Below are 20,794 nucleotides of genomic sequence, written 5' to 3' on the forward strand. Positions count from 1 at the left end.
GCGCACTAAAAAGCCTTTAATTTTCTCAAAGATCGACAGTGTGCCTTATAATCCAGTGCACCTTATGTATGAATTCTGGTTGTGGTCACTGACCACGAACCATTTTATGTGGTACACGGCGCTCAATAATCTGTCAAAAATGTTTTAGTATGACTTTGGTAAGCTTTGAAGCCGCACCGCTTGATGGATTGTCAGAGCATTACGGCTACCGTAGTCCAGTGTTGCCAACTCCTCAGTAAGGAAAATCGCTATTGGTTGTCCTAAAAGTCGCTAGAAGTCGCTAAATGACGTCATCGCCTAATTTGCATAATTGGTCATGCTAATCTAATTGTAACCTATGTTGTTGGAGAGAGAAATAACATCCTGGAAGAGACATAAAGTGAGTAAAAAACGTCCTAAATGCATTTAGAGTTTAAACGCCTCATAGTGATGGGATTTCCAACTCTTTTTAGAGAACCGGCTCTTTCGGCTCGGCTCACTAAAAAGAGCCGGCTCTTTTGGCTCCCAACCGGCTCTTCAGGTTGTTTTGTTGCTTTAATTAATTTATTGTTAACAACAATATAAAATTATGCGCAAAAGGAATTACTAATGTAAAAAAAACAAACGTGGTTTTACTTATATTGTGGAGGTAATGTAACAACGACAGGAGAGGTCTCAGTGTCTCACTCCAACAACTTTATTAACTGACAGAACTTCACATATAGTCAGCGCCAAAATCTCCACCCCCACACTTCCTTTCAACTTGTGTGTGAGTGGAGCCACCTGGTGGTCCGCCACACATACCCCCCCTTGAACACACAGTCAGGTCTCCATTCAGTCCAGGACCCTGGGTCTAAGCAAGCGACCCGCACGACTGAACCTGGGAGGGAGAGAACAGGCAGAGGAAGGTCCATCCTGTGAACGAGGCTGGTGAAGGCGAGCAGGAAAGGCAGGAGGAGGCTCAAACGTTGGTGGTCCGGGGGTAGTCCTGGGGGGAAAACCAGAGACTGTCAACCCCAGCGCAGGAGGTCGGCCACGGCGAGGGGCCTGGGCCGGCACTACATCACTGTCCGGAAGAACATGTGCTGGTTTAAGTCTGTCAACACACACAGTCTCCCTTCGACCCCCAAAATCCAAAACAAAATGTTTCTGGCCCGGTTCAATAACCCTGAACGGGCCGTCATACAGCGGCCGCAGCGGTGTCCTGTGGGCATCGTGCCTGACAAAAACAAACTTAGCAGTCTCTAAAGTCTTTGGAACAAAGGTGTCAGGCACGCAATGGTGCACCGGACCAGGAACCCGAAGCGAGTGCAAAAGCGGGGTGAGAGAGAGCACCGATGGATCGAAGCAGGGAGGAGGATTTTCAGGCAAGAATTCTCCAGGCACGCGGAGGGGCTGACCAAACACTAGCTCAGCTGGGGAAGCGCCGAGATCCTCCTTAACCGCAGAGCGCAGCCCAAGCAAAACCCACGGGAGGCGGTCAACCCAATTGCCATCCTTTAAGGAGGCGCGAAAGGCAGCCTTCAGCGACCGGTGGAACCGTTCACACATCCCATTAGCCTGCGGGTTGTATGCGGTTGTGCGGTGGACTTTAGCCCCCAGTCCATCAGCCATGGCCGACCAAAGCTCGGAAATGAACTGGGGGCCTCTGTCTGACGTAATGTCCGCGGGTGGGCCGAAACGCGAGACCCAGGTCGACAAAAACGCCTTGGCCACCACTGCTGCGGTAGTGGACGCCAGGGGGACCGCCTCCGGCCACCTGGTGGTCTGGTCAACAACAGTCAAAAGGTGCGTAAAACCTTGTGACTGCGGCAAGGGACCCACCAGATCGACATGCACATGATCGAAACGTTTGCCGGGTATGAAGAACGGCTCCAGGGGCGCCTTGGTGTGTTTATGAACCTTTGCGCGCTGGCAGGGAATGCACGCCGACGCCCATTCCTTAACAGATTTGCGAAGGCCTGGCCAAACAAATTTAGAGCTGACCAGTTTAACAGAGGCCCGGACCCCTGGATGAGAGAGAGCATGTACCGAGTCAAAAACTTGACGACGCCAGGAAGCGGGAACCACAGGGCGAGGGCGGCCGGTGGAAACGTCACAGACGAGGAGGGGACCACCGTCCTGCACGGGTCTGTCCTCCAGTATGAGGCCCGTCTGGGTGGATTTAAGCGCGAGGATGTCAGGGTCACCGCTCTGATCGGCAGCCATGGCGGAGTAGTCTATGCCGAGAAAGACGGGAGAAACCAGCGCACGGGACAAACAGTCAGCCACATGATTGGATTTACCAGCCACGTGCCGAATGTCTGTGGTAAACTCAGAAATGGCTGCCAACTGGCGCTGCTGGCGTGCACTCCATGGATCGGAAACCTTGGACATGGCAAACGTCAAGGGTTTGTGGTCCACGTATGCGGTAAAGTGACGACCCTCGAGAAAAAACCGGAAATGACGAGACGCCAGGTGGAGCGCCAGTAGCTCCCTGTCAAAAACGCTGTAATTGCGTTCGCTGTCACGTAGCGTACGGCTGAAAAAGGCGAGCGGTTGCCAGACACCCGAGATTCGCTGTTCCAGCACCGCACCCACCGCTATGTCCGACGCATCAGTGGTCAACGCAATCGGCGCTGAGGGGGATGGGTGGGCCAGAAGGGCAGCATTAGCTAACGCTGACTTAGCATCAGAAAACGCTTGGATGCTGTCCGGAAACCAGTCAACGGGGTCATTAGCTTTTTTACCCTTTAACGCCCCATAAAGGGGCTTCAGCAGATGTGCCGCTCTGGGGAGAAAACGGTTGTAAAAATTCACCATCCCCAAAAATTCCTGCAGTGCCTTAACAGTCGTGGGACGCGGAAATTCCGAAACAGCTCGGACTTTGTCAGGCAACGGAACCGCGCCCTCGGCGGAAACACGGTGCCCAAGGAAATCGAGAACGGGCAACCCAAACTGGCATTTAGACGGATTAATAATCAGTCCATGCTCCGCCAAACGCTGAAAAACCTGACGCAGATGGAACATGTGCTGCTCCTTCGAGCTGCTGGCCACCAGTATATCATCAAGATATACAAAAACAAAGGGCAGCCCGCGCAAGACCGAGTCCATCAACCGCTGGAAGGTTTGGGCGGCACCTTTCAGGCCAAACGGCATGCGCAGAAACTCGAAAAGGCCGAAAGGTGTAATTACGGCGGTTTTGGGGACATCCTCCGCGCGCACGGGAACCTGGTGATATCCCCGTACCAAATCGATCTTAGAAAAAACCGAGGTCCCCGCAAGATGGGCGGAAAAATCTTGGATGTGGGGAATGGGATAACGATCGTTCTCCGTGACATTATTAAGACGGCGGAAATCCCCACAAGGTCGCCACCGACCATCAGATTTAGGCACCATGTGTAACGGAGAAGCCCAGGCACTGTTCGAACGCTGCACGATGCCCAGACGCTCCATGGTGGCAAATTCTTCCCTAGCGACAGCCAGTTTGGCGGGGTCGAGGCGGCGCGCGCGCGCGAACACCGGGGGCCCTACTGTAGTTATGTAATGCTCTACCCCATGCTTCGTCACCGTGCTCGAGAAAGTGGGGACAGTGAGTGAGGGAAACTCAGAAAGCAAACACTGAAAAACGTCACCCGAATCTACTGAGTTAGCATGCACCACGGGCTGAGCACCCCGAGTCAAACAGGGTAATGAGGAAAAGGACACAGCATCAATTAAACGTCTGTTAGCCACATCAACCAGTAGTCCGTGAGCACAAAGAAAATCAGCGCCTATTATAGGCACAGAGCTAGCAGCAACAACAAAGTTCCACTGAAAGTCACGGTCGTGAAAGCAAACAGTCACCAACCTTTCACCGAAGGTTTTGATGGGAGAGCCATTAGCCGCTGTTAGCAATGGCCCGCAACCCTCAGCTAGCCTGTCCGAGCCAGCCGGGGGAAGAAGGCTCTTCTGTGAGCCGGAGTCCACCAGGAAACGCCTCCCCGAGCGTGAGTCCTCTAAGAAAAGCAGCCTTTCCTTGTTGCCAGCGGTCGCGGCTGCTACAGAGCGCTGACATGCCCGTTTCCCTGGGTCTGGAAACTGCAAGGCGGGAGGCAGCGCCGTGCCTTCGCTCCAAAACGCTGGTGATAAAAACAAAGCCCCTTTCCGCGGTGCCGCCGTGCAGCGATTCCGGCCACAGTGGACGAGTCGGAGGGCCCCTGGAGCATCGGTGAGGGGGAGGGGGAAAACGCTGGTGGGTCCTGAATAACCGTCTGGACGCCGAAAGTCCTGGTAGCCAGGAGGATGCGATCCGCCTCTTCCGCAAGGGAGCGGTAATCCTTCGTGGCCAATAGCGGGGAGTTGGCAAGGCCAGCGCGCACTGGAGCCGGCAGCTGTCGAAGAAAGAGGTGGGTAAAGAGAAATCCTCCGTCCTCCGCGCCCAGCAAGGACAGCATGCTCTCCATGAGCTCGAGGCGGTGCCGTCGCCCAGGCCCGCGATGGAAAGGAGTTTCTCGGCCCGCTCAGCATCAGAGAGGGAGTAACGCCGCAGCAGCAGCCCCTTGAGGGCGGCGTACTTGCCCTGGGCTGGGGGATCCCGGAGGAGAGTCATCACACGGCGGGTTGACAGCGGGTCAAGTGAGGCCACCACATGGTGGTATTTAGTGTCGTCGGCTGAAACTCCACGAAGAGCAAACTGAGCTTCTACGTGCATGAACCATGAAGGAGGATCGTGAAGCCAAAAATCCGGCAATTTAAGCGCCACAGCAAACGCAGCCATCGGCGGAGGTGAAGGTCCGGCGGCCGCCGATGCTTCCAGGCCAGAGCTGGCTTCGTCGTCGAGCCTTAGCATGTTCACTACAGGGGTCACCAATGTGGAGGTAATGTAACAACGACAGGAGAGGTCTCAGTGTCTCACTCCAACAACTTTATTAACTGACAGAACTTCACATATAGTCAGCGCCAAAATCTCCACCCCCACACTTCCTTTCAACTTGTGTGTGAGTGGAGCCACCTGGTGGTCCGCCACAATATATGTTTATATATAAATGTATACGGTGGCCAGTAGAGACAAAGCATGTACGAACTCCAAAACACATTTCTAGCGTTAACTGACCTTCCAAAACAGAGCTACCTAGATCACTTAAATTACACAACTGAACGCATATGTGTATTGTTTGTGTATTTATACACAAGCATTCATATATATTCTAATAATTTTAAAAAAAGTTCATTTACCTTTTACTGCCACACACCAAATCCGGTTGTTGATACTTCCGGGTTTGTACGTTCTTTGGAGCTTGTACATGCTTTGGAGTTTGTACGTGCTTTGGAGTTTTTACATGTTTTGGATTTTTTTACGTGCTTCAGGTTTGTACGTGCTTTGGAGTTTTTACGTATTTTGGAGTTTTTACATGCTTCGGGGTTTGTACGTGCTTTGTCTCTAGCGGTTACCGTAAATATACTTTTATTTATTCACTCCACATAAAATATAATAAATTAATCATATAATACAAAAAACAACCATTTACATTTCAACTTTTAACAATTTAAACGTTCAGTTTTTTCCTTTTAAACAAATTTAAAGTGAAACAACACAAAACACTGCAAACCACAACACAATTAAATATAAATTAAAATATGAAAACAAAAAGAAGATGCACATTTTCTCTCATATGGGCCTGCATGAAAAAACTTTCTGAATCCTTTATCATCCGCAACTGAAAACAGTTGTGGATGATTACTATACTTTTCTAATGTGACGTTGTTGTCCCTGCCTCTCTTTCTCTGTCTCTCCCTCCCGCTCTGTTCTTGTGCTACTGCGAGTGTAACTACCGCCCCTCTTCCCAGCGCAAAGCACAAGACTCGCATGCGGAGTGAAGCGGGAAAAAAGTGTGAGAGAGAGAGAAAGAAAAAAAAAATACGGCTCTTGTTGTTCACTTCAAAGACCCAGCTCTAAGAGCCGTTTCGTTCGTGAACGACACATCACTACTGCCTCAGGTCCCAAAGTCAAACGAACACTGCGGCATCAATGAGAGTTAAAAACTGACTAAATTCTTTCATCTTTAATAAAATGATCAGCGTTGCTGCTTTACCAGGTGTAACAATTAAGTTTAACATCCAGGCATCCATTAAAATAGAACTGATTACATTTAACAAAGTTAGAAGTTAGCAGGAAGTTAGCTCGCTAGCTTCCACCTAAGCATGATATAGCATGTTCTGACTGAGAGATTTCTGAAAAAATTCAAAACGTACAGCTCTGCTATCACTTCTAACATAAATGAAGACAGAAAATTAAACAGCAGTGACGTTTGTATGGTTACTGAAGTTGGGCTAGCTGGTATATAATGATGTGCTACATGATCGCTAGCAACACAGCTATGTTAGCATAGCATAAACATAGTGAAGCTGAAGGATGAACGCGAACAGTTTTCCACTCGATAAAAGTTCACGTGAGGGTTCCTGATGGTTAGAGACAAATGCAATCGCATGGCAGGATGCTGTAAACGGACCAAACTTCAGTCAGGAGAACAACTGAGATAATCCATCCACAATACGAGGTTAGTCATTAATATACTGCAACAACATGGGAATAGAGCAGCTGAGAGAGGATTCAGCATTAATGACTCAATGGTACAGAAGTGGAGGAAGCAAGAAGAATGATTTGAGTAAAGTTTGACTTTTCTGACTTTTTTTTTTTTCGCTTAATGTGCGCCTTATGGTCCGAAAAATACGGTAGTAGTCCACTCCCACGCCCCATAACCTTGGACTTTTTTTACTTTTTTCTGGAGTGCAAACTGTAATAAATGAGGAAAAAACCTTTTAAAAAATACAGCAGAGTATTATACGATGCTATCATTGTGAGTTTAGTGCAGAGTTGTTGTAAATGTGTTTTGGTACATGTGAGTATTTCCTAAAACAAATGATGCAGTTACCTAAAAGACACTACTCATCCCTCTCCCAAATTACATAGCTGTGACCGTGTGCACGGCTGCTCGTTCACGTGCTTTCTTTAGAATTTATCATGTCATATAAAGTTGCTAAACTCTTCAGGGGGCTTTTTTACGAGCACTCTCAAAGACACACACAGCCCTGCTTAAGGGTTCAACAGTTCACATGGTCACCTTGTGAACTATCCTTCAACCTCTGTTAGACATCAGTGGGCCCTCTACACGCCAGAGCAAAGGGAGGACTTAAATGAAATAATAAATATCCGCGGTATGGCTCCCACTTGCGCGCCAGGCCACTCTGACCCCTCTCAGGACCTTCCAAGCCAGGCAGGAAGAGCCAGCGAGATACTTGCGGTGCGAGGATGTCGGGGTGGGGGGGGAGCTTGCTGTTCAGGTGACCCAGGAAATGCCTGGAAAAGGCTGGGGACCATCTGATTGTTTCAGTGAGGCCAGACGGCTCAGCACTGGTCAACAGAAAACTGGAGCCTTAGCTGAGCTAGGGTGAGCCAAGCTAAGCCAGGCAGCTGGCAGACATCACAGAAAATATGTTTGTGTGCTCTAGACAAAGCAGGTCAGGAGGGCTGTGATCCAGGAGGGAGAGAGATGGAAGAGGCAATGAAACAAAATGTGGGGGGAAAATGTGGAGGGCTACAGAAAGAAGACTTGAAAAGCATAAGCTAAGGAGATCAGCAAGACAAAAAACGCCTTGCTGCTGGCAGCGCTGGGGCCTTCCTTCATTTTATTTGATTTAGTTCATTAGATTTTTGGCTAAAAAAAAAAAAAATGTTTAGGAAGTAAAACAAAGGTGTGATTATCACTGAATCTTCTGTGTTTCACAGAGTCTGTTAGCTGTAACACATGATATACAGCAACTCTTTTTTTGATCCTCCAATGTGTCCTTGACCCTGAACAGGACACCGCAGGAGTGACGTCTCCAGGCCCAGATGCTGCGGTCTAAGAAAACACGGCGTGGGCGAGCCCCTCTCTCTCTGAGGGCTCGGGTTCAGAGCTGTTATAACATGAGAGGACAGCAAGATTAGGTGAACGCATACAGCTGTGGCTGCTGTGTGTGTGTGTGAGGGAGGAAGAGAGGATAGAAAAGATTAGAAGATAGGTGATAGACTCAAGGAAAGATTGTGTTTGACACTTGCACGCATGCAAACGTGCGTACTTTAACACGCTTCATGTGTGCGTGTGTATGTTTGGCGAGGAAGCAGAGGTTAGAGGAAGGGAAAAAGGAAGATGACTGTAATTGTACCGGGCAGGATTTAGTCTGGAGTGTGGAGATGGTGAATCTGCATATGGTATGCATCCTTCAGCTGCCATCTCCTCTGTAGTCATACACATGGCTTAAAGTTAGCAGCAAGAAAAGGCACGTACACTTCCACCAGCAATAATGACGCCATACTTTCATAGTGTCTGTATGGAAGCATGTGGGTCGGAATAACAAACTAAAATGGATTTAAAAAAAAGTCAAACAGCTGGAAACATGGCAGCAGCGTCAAATAGTCAATCACATCCTGAACTGAATCCAAGCCCAGCTGTTTGCCAAACCTCATGCCAAGAGCGAAATATCAAAAAATTCTCTTCAGTCAATTTCCAAACATGAAAAGCAAAATCCCTGTTCAATTTCTGCTACAAACTGTGGTAATCCACGCACAGGAACCACAACACTTTCTCAGATTTTCTCTTTTTTCATATTACTGTATGAAAACATTTTTGATATTTAACTTAACACATGTTATTTGATTACATTTGTTCCACTGATGAAAGCTGTTTTTCATTCACTCAGAGCCATCACAGCGCCTGCCTGTGTTCTTACTGTATCGGTCTTTTTTCCCACCCTCCAAAGGCATCCAGAGACAGGCTTCAGTACAGCGCATTTCTAAACAGGCTGTCTATGGGGGGTTAGTTTGTTTTACTGTCCCTGCAGGAGGGCTGATGGGAGTCAACCAGGGTCAGGGCAGACTCCAACTTCATAGCAGTGCTTTGACAGAGGGGCGTAGCCTCTTCAGACCCCACAGATTGCTGGTTCAATAATGGCGCCAAGCACCGCTCTCAGGGAGGTCGTATACCCTTTATAGAGGACAACTTTAATCAACCATGGTTGAGCTGTTTGTGCTATTGTTTTAAAGGAGTAGTAAGTCACTTCTTTCTTATAGACTGTGTCAGTGTGTGCGGAGTGCAGCTGGACTTTCCGTACAGCCGCACTGTGAGACCTGGGAGGATGTTTTTCCTGTTCCTTATGAGAAGGTAACAGTAAAAATGAGAATCTAATTAAAAACTCAATTCACGCGCACCACTTTAGCACAGATAAAGCGACTTCTTTGTGTTGGGATGTATTGAGGCCATAGTTTCTACGCACTATTGTCACAGTCTTGCATTGTGATGTCCTGCCCCTGGAGGATGTATAAGAGGAGTTTACAGGCATGGCGACAGCTCTTGGCAGATGTGAGCAGCTGGGCTCTGCAGAAGGGCTACTTAAAGAGGCCTTACAGGTGCGGTAATGAGCAGGTTTTTAAACCCCCCTCTCCGCCTCGCTCTTAATCAGCCTCGGGGCTATTTTTACCAAACCCGGCGGGCCCCTCGGGCTCATCCACCTTCGGTTGCTGAGAGAGGGCATGTTGTTTTCAATGAAGCACACATACACACACACATGGTGACAGGAAACACACTTGCATACATGCAAATTCAGTACGCACTCAAATAATCTCACATGGAAGCACAAGATGCCTACAAAGACATAGATGGCACAGAGTCACATGTTCTCAGTGTGCCGGAGCTGTTGGAGGTTCAGAGTTTTGCCTGATAAATACTGAAGCTGGTAAATCCAGCAGTGTATCCTGTATGTATTGCATTTTATTTCATTTTGTTACCTGTTTACTGTATTTTTCACCGGGAAGCTTTCTGTTGCAAGTCATTAACCCTGGATCACTGAGTCATACTGGTTATCTGCACTGTTAACTTTATGCAGCCTTAAGCATTGTCAGTTTTACAGCCCTCTTACTAACAAAAACATCACCCGTGGCCTATCATACCACGCCGAAGGGGTTACGCCAAGGAGTCAAGCTGATGCGTTTCTTTGATGCACGACGGTAGCGTTTCTTTATAAAGACATCAGACTGAAGTTGCTGCTATTTCTCTCAGCACATTTTAGGCTGTTCATCATTTGTTTTCCAGAAAAGAAACGGTTGGGGAGGAAATAAGATGTTTTGTTTGTTAGTTGTTATGCAGAGGTTTTACTGGTCTGGGCCACTTGAGATCAAATTAAGGCCCCTGAACTAAAATGTCTTTGACACCAGCGAGTTACAGTTTTTTGTACAAAGGTATCAGAGTGTGCAGCCTGCGGCATCAGAGGAGAGGGAGAAAAGACGTAAAAAATGTATCAGTGTTAAATAGATTTTTGATCAGCAGACCTTTCTTCTTTTCTTTTTTTTTTTTTTACCATAGCAACAGTGTCTGATAGGATGTAATGAGGAAACACGGGATTCTTTTGACAGTGGCTTCATAAACCTTTTGAAGCAGTGCTTTTTTTCTTTTAATAAATATGTGAATTATACAATATCTCTTTACAGTTAATAGATATTAAGTTAAGAACAAGGGGCAAGAATGAAGCAGAATCTGCACTTCCTCTAGCTGCCACTAGGGGGTGGCCCCAGTTCCCATAAACCCCCATGTTATGATGCAAAACTTTACTATATTAAAAAGCTTCTTTACAATTTCGGCCTCTATGGAAAGTTTATAAAAACTCTTGAGCGGGGTATTAATTTTTTTTTAATAATTCATCTACTTGCGTAACTGAGTTATGGGCCTAGCTGTGCCGACTGACAGGAGTCATCAGAGTCTGCTAGGCCTCATCCAGTTCTTTGAGTCATTGTAATGGATCTCTTCAGTGTGTGTGTACTGTTGGAGCCTTTTGAAGCACTTTTAATGGGTAATCTGCAGCAAACATTTCGAAAGTGAATAACTGTTGGCTGATGGATTTTTGTTGACATCTAGTCCCAGTTCAATAATTGTGCCAGAAAACATTGTGGACACTACGCTGGTTTGAGTTAGTTACTCTTCAGCGTTGCAGAGATATTCTTGGTATATTTTCTGCTACGGAAAAGTTTGTGTTCAAGAACTGTTTTCTCCTATCTCTTCATCAATTATATTAAAACAAAATAAATGTACTTGTTGCTCAGCCAGTCCCATCTCTGACACTGGGGCAGTTGTACTGCAAAAACCAGTTTCGACCAAGGAGACAATCGGATTTCACCGCTGTGTGGTACAAACCTAAACCTAAGAGGTTTGTGACGTTGTGGGGAGTAAAATTCCTGTATTTTATTAACATTTGCACTAGGGCTGCTCGATTATGGAAAAAATGATAATCACGATTATTTTCACTGAAATTGAGATCTCGATTATTTGACGATATTTGTTTAACCCTTTAAGATCTACCATAGAACCAAGTCCGCCAGAGCTTATATTATTTTTTTTACATGCTGTAGTGCCATTTTTGGGAGAATTTCAAGTTGCATCAATACAACTGTTATAGCCCATATTTTAATAATTAATTGCAAAAAAGTGCAATAAACTACAAAAAAATTGAAAATCGTTTTTGTTTTGTTTTTTACATATATTTCTACTTGGGGAAATTTAAGAGGCTTATCCCTCAAAACTTTAAATACAAAAAAGTTGCAAAAAAATAGTTTACAACAACAGGAAATTTATTTTGAGTGTCTTCATAGTTTTATTTTGGAGATACACCAATTTTTATATACTGCAGGAAAAACGAAAAAACAATCCTATGATGCAAATTTGCAAAGAAAACAGCAGGTGCATCAAAATAAACTATTTCCAGCAGTGCAATTCGAGTTCTAAGCATCCCAGAAACTATTCAGAAAAGTATAGAGTCAAACATAACTTATAAAAACACCAGTATAGGCTTTTAAGGCCTACAAGTAAAAAACTACATTTTCCGCGAAAATGACGTCACTTCCGGTTTTGGACAGGAAATGGCGGACATGAGACAGTTCACGCTGACGTCTGTTTCACTGTGGGAAGTGTTACGAACAGCTGATCGGATCGGCAAAGCGTGTTTCTGGAAAATTATATTTTTGTTCCTGCAAGCGCTTTTTATGCAATTTTTGCAAAGCTATATGTGGAAGGAAACCGTGACCGAGGACAAGCTGATGGCATCAGATGTAAGTACAACTCCTCCGGTTTCATATGCAAAACAAATTATTGCGCTAGCTTACGCGGTTCCAGTTCTACAGGGATTTAAAGGGTTAACAATAACAATGTATTGAATAATGACTTTAAAAAATAATATAAAATAGTGTGCAGATACTGATAACAGTGCAAATGATTGCAATATAAAAAATAAATGAAAAATGTAAACGTCTGTGTTTAGTGAACTTTGCAGTGTTGCTCTGTGGTGCAGCTACGACACCGTAGCAAAGTTTACACACTATGTCTACTTGATCCACGTCTGACTCCGCCAACCCATAATGTTTCCACACCACTGAAGATTTTTTTCTTTTTTTACCTCTCTTTTCAACCAACGGCAGTCACTCTCCTCTCCAAATAACTTCTGCTTAGCTTTCCGAGCTTCCCTCGGGTCCTCTTAGTTGTTGTGATGCGTGTTCGAAATGCAGAGAGGTGCGCTCGATTTGCCACACGGAGCAGCGCGAGAGTAAAGGGAGGGGCTAATAATCGGCTCAGTCATTTTTAATGATCGTTGAAAGCCCAGATCGTAATCGTGATTAAAATTCGATTAATTGAGCAGCCCTAATTTGCACTAATTAATCAGTATCTGGGTCTCCACATTGCACCTTTATGGTTTACGAATGCAGGTTGCTAACCACGCTTTTGAGTGTTAGGCTAATAACGTCACACTCTGACCTTTGAACCCTATAAGGTCACTTCAGCCTCAAAAAACTACACAGCAGCAGCCAAGCGTGTCATGGTTGGCTGTGTGGCAGGCAGGCAAGCAGGAGTGGTGGATCCAAAATGCAGGACTCAGACACAGAAGTTCAACTTAAAGCGCAGCTTTATTGCTGGGAAAACCTCTTACTAAACTAAACTCACCAAAGGACAAACAAAAACGCTGGTGGACTAAAACACTGAAGCAGAAATACTGAACTGGAGCTAGAGCTGGAAACAAAACACTGGTAACACGGAGGCAAAACACACACAGCTTGTTGAGGGTACAACGCAACACTCACTCAGAGAAACACAGGGACTAAATACACTGGGAAGTAACGAGGAGAATGAGACACAGAAGGAGGGCACAGCTGGGGGAAATTAGAACTGACGAGACAAGCAAAGCAGGACACATTCACATAAGACACGGACCTACAAAGTAAAACAGGAAGGATCACACAGAGACGCGAACTTGACACAGTGGAGACAGCAACTAAGAAACACAGAGACATAAACCATAAGGCAGAGGTCTAAGAACCGAGAGACACAGAGGGGAACTCAAACCTGCAGACACAGACTTACACAGAACAGAGGGGACACAGAGAAACATGAAGGGCAAGGGATCGAAACTAGAAACTCACACCAAGTACAATAATACAAAAATCACAATGAACTAAAACGCTGGGTCAGGAGACCCAGGACCCTGACAAAGCGCTGACATTGAAGCTTCCATTATTGATGCATGATGTCATGCACACATCTTTAATGCTGTCTGTGGGACAGAAAAGGGATTTAAAAAAAATCACATTGGTTCTTTTTTCAAAGCCATCGTTTGGCATTAATGTAACAAAGACTCAGTTGTACTTTGCTGTGCAATCAATTCTATTGACTCTGACTACATCTCTTCAAGCCATCTTTTTCTATCCTTCCTCCCTCCGTGATTTCCAGCTTGACTGACACTGCCAAAGGTCAATAACATGCTTAGCGCATAATGCTACGACGCACACACAAATGCACATCGTGATACTTGGCAGCGGTGGAGAATCACGATCCTGGCACTTCGAGAAGAGCCGGCATGGCGGGACATTAGCGCGGCGGCAGCAAACACGGGAGCTTCGTGAGATCGTTAAAAGTTTGCCACTGCCCAGCTTAGAGTGATTTTAGTCGGGCTTTTGGTACTCTGAACTCCAAGTTGGAAACACAGGAAAGCTTCTGATTGATGACTTGATTTTTAAACATGACACATCGAAGGGAGGTTTATGATTGCAGTCCTGCTCTTGCATCATCACTGGGGTACTAGTCATGCTTATTACTTGTGTATTGGCATGTTTACTTTACTGAAAAAAAATCTGTTGCTCCCCATCTGTCTCTCAGTCTGTCAGTCAGTTAAAGCCAACTATTTGTCTCTGTGTCTTTCTTCAAACCTTCTTTTTCCCCTTAAATACTGAAACTGCGAAGATCATTTGATCACAGGCATGAAAAGAGAGGATTGGGATTAATTATCCATCATTGCACATATTTGAGGAGCACAGTTTGAAGTTCAAGGCAACTCGTTTTAAGTTTTGCCTTCCACCATCAGCTAAGTTTGAACCTCCTGAAATCCTCAGATGAGCTGTAACATTTACATCTGTTGGAGGCCTTTGAAAGTACTCCACAGCATTTTTAAATCAAATGGATTTTTTTTCTCCCCCCATTTGAAGTTCTGAACTGGAGACGCTCCTGCTTGTCGTCTCTTGCATACAGCAAACACAAAGTACAAGAAACTGTCCTTTCCTTTGGAGCTGTAGAGTCTATACCACAAGGCCACATTTTCCTCTAAGACAAAAGAGAGCAGAAATGAGTTATTAATCTGGTCATTCATCCTCCAGATTTATGCAACAAATCTGCTTCTACAGATGACGGTAGCTCAGTCCAGAAGCCTCGAGGCAGAGTTGTTCTGACACTCTTACCGATTACCTTGGCATCCTATCCATGTGACTTCCTAAATTACTTAGAAGATTTAACTACTGCTCTCCGAGAGTGCTGGCCACAACATGTTAGGAGCTACACATTTTTATTTAAACAACTTAGGGGTTGAAATGTTCAGTCGTAAGCGATGCGTAACCCTCGGTGGCAGCAGATCTCATCAGGCCAAAAGTCACAGAGGTTTGTCTGTCAGTGCCGTTGGCAGGTTCTTACCACAGATTTATAAGTAACACATTCTAGTTGCTAGCTCGTTTAGTCGAGGCAAAAAAAACAAAGTGTGAAAACAACAGTTTGTCATTTTATAGGTGATTATGTGCTGGACGGTTTCTTGGCTGGCAGCAGAAGCTTCCTGGAGTCTGCACTGGTTGCATGGCAGCTGGTCCCAGCCAAGAAATAATTATGCTCATAAACCCCCTTAAAACACTAAACGGATGTTTTGAAACATCAGTTTATGCATGGAATAAACAAACAGTATATAATATGTGAATTAACATGCTTTAGAGAAATGGTTTTGTCACTTGTGGGCCATTTCCAGATTTTCATGCGACCGGTAACCACATGGCGTTAACTTGGTCTGTCAAACAGAGGTTTGAGGTAACACTGTACAAATACTCTACCGAGGTACAATTTTTTAAGTATCTGTACTTTACTTAATTATGTATTTGTACACAAATATCTCCTTACATTTTAAAAAGATGCTTGTTCGGCTTGACCGAATTTGAGGAGAGCTATTCACATCAGCGTATGCTTTCAAACATCAAACCTGTTGAATGGAGGGAGCAATAACACAGAACGCCGGGGTTTATCACGTACAACAGACACGAAAGAGTTAAAAGCATCAGTTATGGTTAATTCTCTATAGTGAGGGTTTCAAGTGGACGACATTTCTGGTGCAGATGTCCATAAATTGTGATATCAGTCAGTGTTGTGCATTACTTTACTTTCCCGTTATTCCATAAAACGACCTGCACTGTCACATAATTACCAGACAACAATATAAACCTACAGTTTACCAACATAAATCCGTGTCCTATAGAGCAGCGGTCCCCAACCCCCGGGCCTCGGTCCGTGAGTCGTTTGGTACCGGGCCGCGAGAGTTGAGGCTCAGGTGTGAAATGTCTGGTTTTCAGTGTTTTTATCGGTTTTCAGCGTTATTTTGTTATTGTTTTTATCGTTAACTCTGTTTCCCTGGGTCTTTTCCCGTGTGTTATGAATAAATCTTCTTTTTCTTGGTACCAGTACTGGTTTTATTTTGTTGTATTTATCCGCGACACCTTAAAAGCCTCACAACACAAAGTTTAAAACTTCTAAAAAGTTTTCAAAAACTTGACGGGATGAGTGACGGCAGAGAATAAATGAAGAACACCACAGAATCTCCAGGCACCTAAGCCACATAGGACTTTGTTGTGTGCTAGTGGACTTCGGAGTGCTCCCTCCAGATTCCCTGAAGCAGACAGTGTGGTAAAGGACCACGGTGGTCCAAAGCCATATCAATTAGAGCCATTGGCTCCAGCCCAAGCAGCAGCTTCCAGGGCTGATAAATGAAGAGCCAAAAACTAAAGTTCCTCAAATGGCCTCTTGAGACTGGCTCCAAAAGCAAGTGAGTCCCCACAGACCCGATTTAAGTAGATGGTGTGTGGAGCCATTTTCATTCCATGGAGTGCCAGTTTTATCGCACTTGGAAAGAAATGTTAGTATTACCACCACCATTAATGTGTTTCAATAATACAGTAATATCATTAAAAAAAAAGAACAAGCTTGAAGTGTGGAGCGCGTGATTAAATCACAGTGTGTGCGATATAGACAGTGGTGGTGTTTAAATAATTCACAGAACCTGAATAAAAATTGCAATCCCACACTACAGATGAAACTCTTTGACTCCAATAACTGAGTATTTGCCTTCTACTCTGATATTTTCCACTTCCCATTTATATCCCACTATTGCACATCATTAACTCAGTGTCGTCTCGTTCCCAGTGTTTTGCCTCGTGCACTCTTTGCCATCTCTCCATGCCGTTCTCTCTGCTCTTTCCCGTCACCATAGCTGGTTGTGACAGATGGCTGCCCTCCCCGAGCCTGGTCCTGCCAGAGGTTTCTTCTTTTTAAAGGGTGTGTTTTCTGCTGCTCTAGCCAAGCGCTTACTCACAGGGGATCATTGAATTATTGGGTTCCTGTCAATAATGTTTGTGGGTTCTTGCAGCATGATTTATTAAGTGCCTTTACATGACTGCTGTTGTGATCCAGCCCTTTGTAAATGATTTTGAAATAAGAATAAACTGTATTAGTACCCTAGTAAGGGAATATGGCTTCCTCAGGTTTCCATCATGTACAATTAGCCACCTGTAACTGATGTCCATGAGCGTGCTTTATTAATTTGGAGTTTCCCTGTTAATTAAAAAAATACACTTTTTAAAAGAAATTTAAAAAAACATGGTCTTGCTAAGAGTATCAATATATAACTATTTAAAAATGTATCAAAATGAGGGAAAGAATGAGAGAATGGTTACTGTGGTGGGGCGTGGTCTGCGTTGCCGTACAGGGAGGGCGGACGTGAGTTAAAACACGGGGACTCAGGTGTATGGGTTTTTTTCTGTGGTGAGAAGTGTAAATAAAATGGCTCTGAATGTTGATCTGTGGTCCCGCCGTGCCTTATTCTCACCACACTGGTGCCGAAAACCAGGAGGCAGCATGGTGGGCCTAGAACCGAGCCGGAGGAGAGAGGATATGGCCCAGATAGGGGCCGAGATGGCGGCCGCACAGCGGGAGCAGGCGGCGGAGGTGAGCCGGCAGCGGGATGAGCTGAGGGACGAGACCGAGCGCCATTTGGAGAGAATGGCGGAGCTGGCGACGCTGCTCCAGGCCTGGGCGACACCGCCGCCGCCACCCCCGCCAGGGTTGCCTGATAGTGGGGAAGTGGTGGAGGAGCCGCGTGGGGCATCTCGGGAGCCGGAAGTGGTGGACGAGGCGCGCGGGGGTCCGCGCCTGTCGGAGGAGGGGGAGCAGCCGGGTAAAGGGCTGTTCCTGCCGAGAGCGGTAGAGGATCCGCTCCAACCGGAGGCGGCGGACAAGGGGCGCGAGGGTCTGCGCTGGCCGGAGGAAGAGAAGCCGCACGAGGGGCTGCTCGAGCCGGGAGTTGTGGCGTTGGCAGCGGTGACGGAGGAGCGGCGCAAGGGGCTCCAGCCGGGAGAGGTGGAGAAACCGGGAGGGGAGACGGCTGTCCCCGTGCCAGGGGAGCCTGCTTGACCTGGGACCGAGGTCGAGGATCGAGCTGCCCCAGAGCGTCAGATGCCGGCCCAGTTGCCCGGGGGGGAGGGGCTCACTACCGGGCTGGCGGGGTCATGCCGGCTTGCCAGGTAGCCGGCCTCCGGACCAGTTTCGTCGCTGCCGCTGGAGGCATGGCCGACCCCCGGACCAGCCTCGCCGCCACCGCCACTTGAGGCGCGGGCGGCCTCCGCAAGTGACTTTGCCCTGTTCCCAGGTTGGGAACCGGTGGGGTGGGGCAGTAGGCTCCCCGGCCTCAATCGGGCGATGGGGGTGTGTGGTGGGGCGTGGTCTGCGTTGCTGTGCAGGGAGGGCGGACGCACCTGCACGGCATCCGTAATCACGCCTGCCGAGTTAAAACACGGGGACTCAGGTGTGTGGGGTTTTTTTCTGTGGTGAGAAGTGTAAATAAAATGGCTCTGAATGTTGATCTGTGGTCCCGCCGTGCCTTATTCTCACCACAGTTACACTGCACAAATTTTAAGGCAGTACATCTCCATCTTTTGCTAATACTGCGGGTAGTAATATAGATATTTGCAACATTAAAAATACACTCACTGGTACAGTCTCTTTGTTTGGTGCATCTTGTTACTCCAGGCTTTAACCTGCTTTTTCTTTAATAATGCCAACTTCTTGTCCTACGATCTGAACATTGCAGCAGAAATCAAGATTTATCAGTCTGATTTGTTGACAGGAGTGGAACCCAGTATGGTCTTCTGCTGCTGTCCAAAGGTTACGCATTCAGAGATGCTCTTCTGCATACCTTTGCTTCAGCGAGAGGTTATTTGAGTTACTGTTGCCTTCCTGTTACAGTCTGGCCATTCTCCTCTGATCTCTGACATCACAAGGTACACAAAGAGCTGCTGCTCACTGGATATTTTCTTTTTCAGACCATTGTCAGTAAACCCCAGAGACGACTGTGTGCAAAAATCCCAGCAGATCAGCAGTTTCTAAAAATAATCACACCAGCCCATCTGGCACCAACAACTACACCCATTCAAAGTCACTTAAATCCGTTTTCTCCCACTTTCCGATGCTCAGTTTGAACTCCGGTCGTTTTGATCACATCTGTGTCTAGAGTTGCTGCCATGTGATTGGCTGATTTGGTTGTCGCGTTGATGAGTAGCTGAACAGGTGTACCTACCAAAGTGGATCTTAAGTGTAAATAACAATATTTACCTAAAAGATGTAGTACAGTTGGTGTACCATAAAATGGAAACTCAAGTGCTGGTGTGTTTTTACTCGGGTACCTACAAAGCTGTGTTGAATCTACTTATTTGTGTTTACGACTAAAAGAACGTAAACCCGAAAGAAAGCGGCTGTCAGTCAGACACCCGTTTTTGATTAGTATAAGAAGCCTACATGTAGATGATTTTCCAGTGTTTTATGTAATTATATGTAAGTTCTTAGGTGTTCCACGTACACGTCGTTTCCCGGTGATGATGTCAATTAGCGTTCTCTTGACGTTGCGTAGACAAAGCACGGAGTTCAAGAATGAAGCTGTTGAAGCCGAGAGACGCAGACACACCAGCAGTTTGAGAAGCCAATTATTTTCCAGTTGCAGAGGCTGTGAGAATGCACAGCTAATTATTGAAAACTGAGCTTGTTCAGTTGCTGAAAAGCTGCAGATACTCTAGAACAATTTGCTCCCATTGAGTACCTAGGCTAATTAACGTCAGTCTTACATTTGAAAGAACATTTTTTTAGTTATCCATTTACGTAACACACTTTGATGCACCACCTTAACTTCAAAAGTATTTTAAGCAGCTGCGACGCCGGTGAAAGGAAACAGAAGTTTGAGGGACCTTGAGTGGTGCATGTCTTCCTTTGGGTACATATATTTAAAATGTCATCTTCAAAAGACGGGGCTTTCTGAGACATAATGGGAGCAAAATAACAGCTATGATTACTAAAGTGATTTCATGCCGAATTACTATTCTGCCAGTGAAACACAAACACCCAGTTGCCTAAATACACAATAGAGACACACACAGAGAAACATGCCTACACATAAATGCATGCACACAAATTTCAGATTAAGTTTAGGAAGTCTAATATTACACATCCAAAAAGGGAGAACAAATAAGGTCCGTGATGTGACTCCACACCTACAATTTATGAAGCTAATTGTGGCAGTCTTGATCTATGGGAGAAAAGCTTTTTGTGAGTCACTCTGGGATATTTACCAGACTAGACTAGACGTTTGCTTTCACAGAACGGTCCTAGATACCCCCGGAAAAAGTCACAGGAGAGGTCGTTAACACCGGTGACCTGTGTCCGGCTTATTGGTGCGGGATAATGGCTGGAACAAAATGAAACACGGGGACCTGTAACAAAGACAGTCAGACAAGCGATGTGGAGTCAGAAAAGATAAAGGGATTGCAGACAGTGGAGGGGAAAAAAGAAGCTTCCAGCTATAAGAGGTTAGCACGGTCACCAAATAAATTCTTTTTTTTCTTTTTTGACACAGAATGAGGTCACGCTGATGGCTTTTTAAGTCATTTGAGAGGGATTCAGAACGGTTGCTGGCTCCAGAGACTAAGTTGTGGTTTCTGCAGTTTCCACTGCGCAGGAGCTGCAAGCAGACAGGCCAGAGAGGGCTCCCCGTGACTCATCAGGGGGGTAAAGTGAAGATTTAGAATGATTTGCTGCTACCTGTTAGTCAAAAGCCAAGAGGTGAATTTTAGAGTTGAATATTGGAAAGTGCCGTAGCAAGTCATGCATCCATTAACCTCAAATCATTGAGGGGTCTCAGCGATGTATCTGTGGTTATG

The 20,794-nt window shown here is 46.0% G+C and overlaps 1 pseudogene across 1 annotated transcript; it reads right to left on the reverse strand.

Moving 5' to 3' along the window:
* Positions 1–865: 865 nt before the first annotated feature.
* On the reverse strand, positions 866–4,867 carry LOC147313683 (uncharacterized; annotated as a pseudogene). Its single transcript, XR_015124976.1, has 2 exons — positions 3,809–4,867; positions 866–967 (listed from the first exon to the last, which is right to left on the reverse strand). The product of XR_015124976.1 is annotated as an uncharacterized LOC147313683 (transcript).
* Between the last annotated feature and the right edge of the window lie 15,927 nt (positions 4,868–20,794).

The sequence above is a fragment of the Aulonocara sp. 'chitande type north' Nkhata Bay genome, linkage group LG15 (assembly GCF_057382095.1).
Source record: "Aulonocara sp. 'chitande type north' Nkhata Bay isolate Kocher_YH1m ecotype deep benthic linkage group LG15, A_spYH_male_GT1.1, whole genome shotgun sequence".
Lineage (NCBI taxonomy): Eukaryota > Metazoa > Chordata > Actinopteri > Cichliformes > Cichlidae > Aulonocara > Aulonocara sp. 'chitande type north' Nkhata Bay.